Source organism: Mirounga leonina, unplaced genomic scaffold, assembly GCF_011800145.1.
Source record: "Mirounga leonina isolate KUSES-001 unplaced genomic scaffold, KU_Mleo_1.0 Mir_174, whole genome shotgun sequence".
Lineage (NCBI taxonomy): Eukaryota > Metazoa > Chordata > Mammalia > Carnivora > Phocidae > Mirounga > Mirounga leonina.
In genome coordinates this window covers 72,220,969-72,231,666 of record NW_023270451.1, presented here as the reverse complement: position 1 = coordinate 72,231,666, position 10,698 = coordinate 72,220,969, and positions in this window count along the sequence as shown.

Genomic DNA, 10,698 nt, shown 5'->3' with positions numbered 1-10,698 from the left:
AGGCAATAAAAATTATTTTTTTCTCTCAAAAAATTAAAAACAAATATATAGTAAATAAAACAGTGAGTTAGAGGAGAGAGCCCACCCAGAAAGAGACCCAAGCATTTACAAAAACAATTTATGAAAGAAATGGTTTTATAGATTAGAGAGAAAAAGAAATGGGACAACTGGAAAAAAAATTCAATTCTCCCTCATGTCATACACAAAAATCCATTCCAGGAAAAGTATAGGCCTAAATTGTAAAAGAAAAATTAAAAAACAAAAGGAATTTAGAAGAATATCTAGGAGATTTTATTCATGACTATGGGATAGGGAAGGAATTCATAAGACATAAAAATAAAAGGTACCAGCCATAAAGAAAAACACTGACAAATTTAGCCATAATAAAAACTTTTATTCATTCAAAGATACTATTTTAAAAAGTGAAAAGATAAGACACAGCCTTGGAAAATACACCTGTAATACACATAGCTAACAAAGAATTACTAACCCAAATTCTGAAATACATAAATCCTGCAAATTGATAAGAAAAATATAGTAATCCAACATAAAACTAGGCAAAACATATAAATAGGCAATTCACAGAAGAGGAGCCATTAAGTGGCCAATAAACTTACAAAAAATGTTTAACTTCACTAATAATTGGAGGAATTCAAATTAAATACAAAAATGAATTTATATTAACAGCCTTTGGATTAGCAATTAAAAAGATTGTCAGTTCCAATCCCAAGATGCAGGAAAACGGGGACTTTCTTAGATGTTGGTGAAGGCATATTAGACTAATCAATGTGGGAATATCTGTTAAAGATTTGCATGCTGTAACACAGCAATTCAACTCCTAGACAAGAATGTTTTTTGTTTTTTTTTTAGACAAGAATGTTTTTACCTGCATCCTTTGTAAGAGAAAAAAAAAAAAAAAGGAAGCAAATTCAGCATTCATCAACAGGAAAGTGGATACACTGTGGTTATAGTCTTACTGTGGGATAGTATATGACAGTGAAAAAAAATTAAAACTAAAACAACACGATCTACATGGATTAATTCCACACACATAATGTGGAGAACAAAGTTAGTTGCTGAATATATACAGTATAATATGAAGTTTAAAATCATGTTGAACAAAAGTATATATTGTTCAGGATAAATACGTATGTACAGAAGTCTTTATCAAGTTGAGGAAATCCTCTTCTGTTCCTAGATTTTTTATCATGAGAAGGTGCTGGACTTTGTCAAATACTTTTTCTGCATCAATCGATGTGAGCAGTGATTTTTCTTGTTTAGCCTGTTATTAGAGTGGATTACATTGGCTGCTTTCAACTGTGGAACCAAGCTTGCATTCCTGGGATAAACCCCACTTGGTCATAGTGTGTAATTCTTTTTATGTATTGCTGAATTTTATTTGTTAATATTTTGTTAAGGATTTTTGCATCTACTCATAAGTGATATTAGTTTGCAGTTTTCCTTCTTTGTATGGCCTGTCTGATTTGCTTTCAGGGTAATATTAGTCTCATAAAATAAGTTGGAAACCTTCCTTCTTTTTCTCTTTTCTGGAAGAGACTGTATAGAATTGGTATGAATTCTTCTGTAAACCTTTGGTGGAATTCTCCAGTGAAAGCATTTGGGCCTGGAGGTTTCTTTTTCAAAAATTGAATTATCAATTCAATTCAGTATAATTCTTCAGTTTCTTTAATATATATATGGGACTATTTAAATAATCTATCCCATAGTGTGTGAGCTGTGTTTTATTTTGTGGAATTGGTCCATTTCATTTAAGTTGTCAAATTTATGTCTCTGGTTTTTGGTATTCTCTTACTGCCTGCCCTTTGATGTCTGTAGAGTCTGTAGTCTCTTCCCATTTCACTTTCAATATTGGTAATTTATGTCTTCTCTTTTTTCTTTGTCAGTTTTACAAGAGAGGGGTTGGCAATTTTATTGATCTTTTCAAAGAACCACCTTTTTGTTTTATTTTCTCTGTTGTTTTTGTTTTCATTTTCAATGATTTCTGCTCTTATTTCCTCCTGCTTACTTTGGGTTTATTTTGCTTTTTTTTTTTTAATTTTTTTATCCTTATGTTAATCCCCATACATTACATCATTAGTTTTAGATGTAGTGTTCCATGATTCATTGTTTGTGCATAACATACAGTGCTCCATGCAGAATGTGCCCTCCTCAATACCCACCATCAGGCTAACCCATCCTCCCACCCCCCTCCCCTCTAGAACCCTGTTTGTTTTTCAGAGTCCATCATCTCTCATGGTTCATCTACCCCTCCGATTTCCCCCGCTTCATTCTTCCCCTCCTGCTACCTTCTTCTTCTTTTTTTTTTTCTTAACATATATTGCATTATTTGTTTCAGAGGTACAGATCTCAGATTCAACAGTCTTGCACAATTCACAGCGCTTACCAGAGCATATACCCTCCCCAGTGTCTATCACCCAGTCACCCCATCCCTCCCACCCCACCCCCCACTCCAGCAACCCTCAATTTGTTTCCTGCGATTAAGAATTCCTCATATCAGTGAGATCATATGATACATATCTTTCTCTGACTTATTTCGCTCAACATAATACCCTCCAGTTCCATCCACGTCGTTGCAAATGGCAAGATCTCATTCCTTTTGATGGCTGCATAATATTCCATTGTATATATATACCACTTCTTCTTTATCCATTCATCTGTCGATGGACATCTTGGCTCTTTCCACAGTTTGCCTATTGTGGACATTGCTGCTATAAACATTGGGGTGCACGTACCCTTTCGGATCCCTACTTTTGTATCTTTGGGGTAAATACCCAGTAGTGCAATTGCTGGATGATAGGGTAGCTCTATTTTCAACTTTTTGAGGAACCTCCATACTGTTTTCCAGAGTGGCTGCACCAGTTTGCATTCCCACCAACAGTGTAGGAGGGTTCCCCTTCCTCCACATCCCCACCAACATCTGTCGTTTCCTGACTTGTTAATTTTAGCCATTCTGACTGGTGTGAGGTGGTATCTCATTGAGGTTTTGATTTGGATTTCCCTGATGCCGAGCGATATTGAGCACTTTTTCATGTGTCTGTTGGCCATTTGGATGTCTTCCTTGGAAAAATCTCTTCTGCCCATTTCTTGATTGGATTCTTTGTTCTTTGGGTGTTGAATTTGATAAGTTCTTTATAGATTTTGGATACTAGCCCTTTATCTGATATGTCATTTGCAAATATCTTCTCCCATTCTGACGGTTGTCTTTTGGTTTTGTTGACTATTTCCTTTGCTTTGCAAAAGCTTTTTATCTTGATGAAGTCCCAATAGTTCATTTTTGCCCTTGCTTCCCTTGCCTTTGGCGATGTTTCTAGGAAGAAGTTGCTTCGGCTGAGGTCAAAGAGGTTGCTGCCTGTGTTCTCCTTTAGGATTTTGATGGACTCCTGTCTCACATTTAGGTCTTTCAACCATTTGGAATCTATTTTTGTGTGTGGTGTAAGGAAATGGTCCAGTTTCATTCTTCTGCATGTGGCTGTCCAATTTTCCCAACACCATTTGTTGAAGAGACTGTCTTTTTTCCATTGGACATTCTTTCCTGCTTTGTCAAAGATGAGTTGACCATAGAGTTGAGGGTCCATTTCTGGGCTCTCTATTCTGTTCCATTGATCTATGTGTCTGTTTTTGTCCCAGTACCATGCTGTCTTGATGATGACAGCTTTGTAATAGAGCTGGAAGTCCAGAATTGTGATGCCGCCAGCTTTGCTTTTCTTTTTCAACATTCCTCTGGCTATGCGGGGTCTTTTCTGGTTCCATACAAATTTTAGGATTATTTGTTCCATTTCTTTGAAAAAAAGTGGATGGTATTTTGATGGGGATTGCATTGAATGTGTAGATTGCTCTAGGTAGCATTGACATCTTCACAATATTTGTTCTTCCAATCCATGAGCATGGAACGTTTTTCCATTTCTTTGTGTCTTCCTCAATTTCTTTCATGAGTATTTTATAGTTTTCTGAGTACAGATCCTTTGTCTCTTTGGTTAGATTTATTCCTAGGTATCTTATGGTTTTGGGTGCAATTGTAAATGGGATCGACTCCTTAATCTCTCTTCTGTCTTGTTGTTGGTGTATAGGAATGCCACTGATTTCTGTGCATTGATTTTATATCCTGCCACTTTACTGAATTCCTTTTTGAGTTCTAGCAGTTTTGGGGTGGAGTCTTTGGGGTTTTCCACATAAAGTATCATATCATCTGGAAAGAGTGAGAATTTGACTTCTTCTTTGCCGATTTGGATGCCTTTTATTTCTTTCTGTTGTCTGATTGCTGTGGCTAGGACTTCTAATACTATGTTGAATAGCAGTGGTGATAGTGGACATCCCTGCCGCATTCCTGACCTTAGGGGGAAAGCTCTCAGTTTTTCCCCATTGAGAATGATATTTGCTGTAGGTTTTTCATAGATGGCTTTTATGATTTTGAGGTATGTACCCTCCATGCCTATACTCTGAAGAGTTTTGATCAAGAAAGGATGCTGTACTTTGTCAAAAGCTTTTTCTGCATCTATTGAGAGGATCATATGATTCTTGTTCTTTCTTTTGTTAATGTATTGTATCACATTGATTGATTTGCAGATGTTGAACCAACCTTGCAGCCCAGGGATAAATCCCACTTGGTAGTGGTGAATAATCCTTTTAATGTACTGTTGGATCCTATTGGCTAGTATTTTGCTGAGAACTTTTGCATCCATGTTCATCAGGGATATTGGTCTGTAATTCTCCTTTTTGATGGGGTCTTTGTCTGGTTTTGGGATCAGGTAATGGTGGCCTCATAAAACGAGTTTGGAAGTTTTCCTTCCATTTCTATTTTTTGGGAACAGTTTCAGAAGAATAGCTATTAATTCTTCTTTAAATGTTTGGTAGAATTCCCCTGGAAAACCATCTGGCCCTGGGCTTTTGTTTTTGGGAGATTTTTGATTACTGCTTCAATTTCCTTAGTGGTTATAGGTCTGTTCAGGTTTTCTATTTCTTCCTGGTTCAGTTTTGGTACTTGATACATCTCTAGGAATGCATCCATTTCTTCCAGATTATCTGATTTGCTGGCATAGAGTTGCTCATAATATGTTCTTATAATTATTTGTATTTCTTTGGTGTTGGTTGTGATCTGTCCACTTTCATTCATGATTTTATTTATTTGGGTCCTTTCTCTTTTCTTTTTGATAAGTCTGGCCAGGGGTTTATCAATCTTGTTAATTCTTTCAAAGAACCAGCTCCTAGTTTTGTTGACCTGTTCTACTGTTCTTTTGGTTTCTATTTCATTGATTTCTGCTCTGATCTTTATTATTTCTCTTCTCCTGCTGGGTTTAGGCTTTATTTGCTGTTCTTTCTCCAGCTCCTTTAGGTGTAGGGTTAGGTTGTGTACTTGAGACCTTTCTTGTTTCTTGAGAAAGGACTGTATTGCTATATACTTTCCTCTTAGGACTGCCTTTGCTGCATCCCAAAGATTTTGAACAGTTGTGTTTTCATTTTCATTGGTTTCCATGAATTTTTTAAATTCTTCTTTAATTTCCTGGTTGACCCATTCATTCTTCAGTAGGATGCTCTTTAGCCTCCATGTATTTGAGTTCCTTCCGACTTTCCTCTTGTGATTGAGTTCTAGTTTCAAAGCATTGTGGTCTGAACATATGCAGGGAATGATCCCAATCTTTTGGTACCGGTTGAGACCTGATTTATGACCTAGGATGTGATCGATTCTGGAGACTGTTCCATGGGGACTAGAGAAGAATGTGTATTCCGTTGCTTTGGGATGGAATGTTCTGAATATGTCTGTGAAGTCCATTTGATCCAGTGTGTCATTTAAAGTCTTTATTTCCTTGTTGATCTTTTGCTTAGACGATCTGTCCATTTCAGTGAGGGGGGTGTTAAAGTCTCCTACTATTATTGTATTGTTATTGATGTGTTTCTTTGCTTTTGTTATTAATTGGCTTATATAATTGGCTGCTCCCATGTTAGGGGCATAGATATTTACAATTGCTAGATCTTCTTATTGTATAGACCCTTTAAGTAGGATATAATGTCCTTCCTCATCCCTTATTACAGTCTTTGGTTTAAAATCTAATTTGTCTGATATAAGGATTGCCACCCCAGCTTTCTTTTGGTGTCCATTAGCATGGTAAATGGTTTTCCACCCCCTCACTTTCAATCTGGGGGTGTCTTTGGTTCTAAAATGAGTCTCTTGCAGACAGCATATCGATGGGTCTTGTTTTTTAATCCAGTCTGATAGCCTGTGTCTTTTGATTGGGGCATTTAGCCCATTTACATTCAGGGTAACTACTGAAAGATAGGAATTTAGTGCCATTGTATTGCCTGTAAGGTGACTGTTACCGTATATTGTCTGTGTTCCTTTCTGGTCTATGTTGCTTTTAGGGTCTCTCTTTGCTTAGAGGACCCCTTTCAAGATTTCTTGTAGGGCTGGTTTTGTGTTTGCATATTCCTTTAGTTTTTGTTTGTCCTGGAAGCTTTTTATCTCTCCTTCAATTTTCAATGACAGCCTAGCTGGATATAGTATTCTTGGCTGCATATTTTTCTCATTTAGTGCTCTGAATATATCATGCCAGTCCTTTCTGGCCTGCCAGGTCTCTGTGGATAGGTCTGTTGCCAATCTAATGTTTCTACCATTGTAGGTTAAATATCTCTTCTCCCGAGCTGCTTTCAGGATTTTCTCTGTCTATGAGACTCGTAAGTTTTACTATTAGATGTTGGGGTGTTGACCTATTTTTATTGATTTTGAGAGGGGTTCTCTGTGCTTCCTGGATTTTGATGCCTGTTTCCTTCCCCAAATTAGGGAAGTTCTCTGCTATAATTTGCTCCATTATACCTTCTGCCCCCCTCTCTCTTTCTTCTTCTTCTGGGATCCCAATTATTCTAATGTTGTTTCATTTTATGGTATCATTTATCTCTCGAATTCTGCCCTTGTGATCCAGTAGTTGTTTATCTCTCTTTTTCTCAGCTTCTTTATTTTCCATCATTTGGTCTTCTATATTACTGATTCTCTCTTCTGCCTCATTTATCCTAGCAGTTAGTGCCCCCATTTTTTATTGCACCTCATTAATAGCCTTTTTGATTTCTACTTGGTTAGATTTTAGTTCTTTTACTTCTCCAGAAAGGGTTTCTCTAATAACTTCCATTTTTTTTTTCAAGCCCAGCTAGTATCTTTAAAGTGATGATTCTGAGGGCGCCTGGGTGGCTCAGTCGGTTAAGTGGCTGCCTTCGGCTCAGGTCATGATCCCAGGGTCCTGGGATCGAGTCCTGCATTGGGCTCCCTGCTCTGCGGGGAGCCTGCTTCTCCCTCTCCATCTGCCTGCTTCTTTGCCTACTTGTGCTCTCTCTCTCTCTGTCAAATAAATAAATAAAATCTTAAAAAAAAAAAATAAAGTGATGATTCTGAACTCTAGATCTGACATCGTACTAATGTCCGTATTGAGTGGGTCCCTGGCAGTCGGTACTACCTCTTGTTCTTTTTGTTGAGGTGATTTTTTCCGTCTTGTCATTTTGTGCAGAGGAGAATAGATTAATGAGAGAACAAAATGCTAGCAGAGTAACAAGGTCCCCAGAAAATATACTCTAAACAAATCAGAAAAGACCTGAAGCAGTGGAAAAAGAAACGGAAAGAGAGAAAAAAGAAAAAGAAAAAGAAAAAGATAAAAACAAACAAAAACAAACAAAACAAAACAACAACAACAAAAAAACCCAGAATGTGATCAAATATGATCAGGCTGGTATATAGATTAGTGCCACACACTAGATTTGGGGTGTATTTTGGTCTTTCAGAAGAAAGTGCCTCCCAAAATTTTAAAGAAAGAAAAACTTATATATGTACAAAAATAAGGGTTGATATGATGAAGGGATGGAATATGACTGTAAAGATGGAAATTATAAAAAATTTTATAAAAGGAATTGATAAGAAGTTGTTTGAAAAAAGAAAGAAGAGGATTTAAAAAAAAAAAGAAAAAAAAAGAGAGAATGTGATCAGGCAGGGGAGTAGAAAAAACCATATACTAGAGATTTAGGGTATATTTTAATCTGTTAGAAGAAACTATCTCAAAATTTTAAAGAGAGAACAACTTATATATATATGCCAAAAAGACAGGTAACTACTATGAAGGGATAGAATATGACTCTAAAAATGAAAAATAAAAATGTTTTTTAAAAAAAGGGATTGATAAGATGTTGGTTGAAAAAGGGAAAAAGAAAAATTCAAAAAGAAATAAAAAGACAAAAAGACAGTTAAAAAAAATAACTTTAAAAGACTAAAGAATCATGGTAAAAAAGCCATGAATTCTATGTGCAGTGTTCCCCTAGCGCTGGAGTTCTGCCGTTCTCATTGATCGGTAAACTTGGTCTTGGCCGGCTGTTCTCGCCAATCTTCTGGGGAGGGGCCTGTTGCCGTGGTTTCCAAATGTCTCTGCCGGAGGCGGAATCGCCCCGCCCTCGCCCCCTCCCGGCTAAGTCATCTGCTCGGGTTTGCTCTCCGGGGTTTTTGTTCCCTGCGAGCTTTCCGTCCAGCTTTGGAGGCGGAGAGTGAAAATGGCGGCCTCCCAATCTCCGCCCCGGAGGAGCCGAGAACTCGGGCCCGCTCCTCAGTGAGCCCCCAGAGAAAAGCCGTCAGTCACTCCCGTCTCCCCGTCTCCGGCCGCACCCCGTGCCCACCCGGCCTCCGACCGCGCGCCTCTATCTCTGGCACCCGAGCCCGGGTGGAGTCTCCAAACCCAGCAGATGCCTGCGGTGCACTCCCGCGTGGCTCCCCCCGGGGGAGGAAGGGGAGTCTCCCCGTATCTGCCGCTTGTTGGGTCCCTGCTGGAGGAGCAGGGGCCCGACTGGGCCGCGGATCACGGTTTATGGCGACCCCGAGCTGAGAGCCCGCGCCTGGGCTCCGCCTCTGCAGCCGGCTTCCCGGCTCCGTGTCCTGGGAGCTCTGCCGCACTCAGGCACCCCCGGTCTTTCTGTGACCCCGAGGGTCCTGAGACCACACTGTCCCGGAGGGTTCCACCCCCCGCTTAGCCACCAGAGTGACCTCCCTCGGCGGAGCCGACTTTTAAAAGTTCCGATTTTGTGCTCCGCGGCTCTATCACTTGCCAGAAGCGGCCGACGGAGGCCCCTCCCCCGCCGTCTATCCTCCCGAATATCCCCGCGGATTCACTTCTCCGCAGGTCCTACCTTCCAGAAAGTGGTCGCTTTTCTGATGAGAGTTGTTGCTCTTCTTTTCTTCAATCTCCTGTTGGGTTTGTAGGTGTTCAGAATGGTTTGATCCCTATCCAGCTGAATTCCTGAGAGGAGACGAAATCCAGGTCTCCTACTCCTCCGCCATCTTGCTCTGCCAGCGGGTTTATTTTGCTCTTTTTCTAGATTCTTAAGAGCTTCTTGATTTAAAAATCCTCCACTTTTCTAATGTATGCATTTAGTGTTATACATTTCCCTTTCAGCACTGACCTGGCTGCATCCCACAAATTTTGATATGGTGTATTTCACGTTCATTTAGCTTGATGTATTTTTAAATTTCCTTAAGAGTTTCTCATAGACTCACGGGTTATATAGGAGTATGTCGTTTGTTTCCAGATGTTTGGAGATTTTTCTGTTATCTTCCCGTTATTCTAGTTTGATTCATTGTGGTCAGAGAACATACGCTGTATGATTTCAATTCTTTAAATTTGTTAAAATTTCTCTCATTGTTATGTAATATACCTCTCTGTCTCTGGTAAAAATTTTTGCACTGAAGCCTACTTTATCTGATACTAATCACCGTTCCTGCTTCCTTTTGATTAATGTTTGCATGATATATGCAAACACATTTCTATCCTTTTACTTTTGACCAGCTTACCTTGTTAAATTTCAAGTGAGTTTCTTGTAGATAGCATATAATTGGGTCACGTTTTAAAATCTACTCTGCCAACCTCTGCCTTTAATTGGTGTATTTAGACTGTTTACTCTAATGTTAATTGCTACTATATAAGGGCTTAAGGCTGCTTTTGTTTTTTTGTTTTGTTTTTCAGTTCTCCATTTCTTTTTTCTGCCTTCTCAGTGTCACTGAAATGTTTTTAAAACTCCATTTTTATCTATCTATAGTATTTCTTGGATGTATCTCACAAAGTAGCTTTGTTAGTGGTGTTCTAGGTATTACATTATTCATGTGATTTATCACACAGTCTACAGTTTAACAGTTCAAGAGAAATGTAGAAAGCTTACCTCCCTTTAAGTCCTTTCATTCCTGTTTATAATTGCCTTAAATTATGTGTAACTTCTACACATGTTGAGAATCACATTAGATGCTATAATTTTTCCTCAATCATCAAACCTTATTTAAAAAACTCAAGATGAAAAGAAACTTCTATTATATTAATCCATATTTTTACTTTATTTTTCTCTTTCCTTCCTGTTGTTCCAAATGTCCTTCTTTAACATTTGCATTCTGTTTCAAGAACATTCTTTAGCCATTCCTTTAGGGTATACATCTGCTGGTAACATAGTCTCTTTGTTTTCCTTCTACCTGAGAATGTCTTGATTTCCCCTTCATTCCTGAAGGACATTTTCACTGAACACAGAATTCTAGATTAACAGTTTTTTTTTTTTTTCTTTTAGCACTAGAAAATGTTGATCTACTTCCATGGTTTCTGGTGGTACCATGATTTCTGATAAAAAAATCCGTTATCATTTGATTTGTTATTTCTGTATAATGAAGATGTTTTCTCTCTC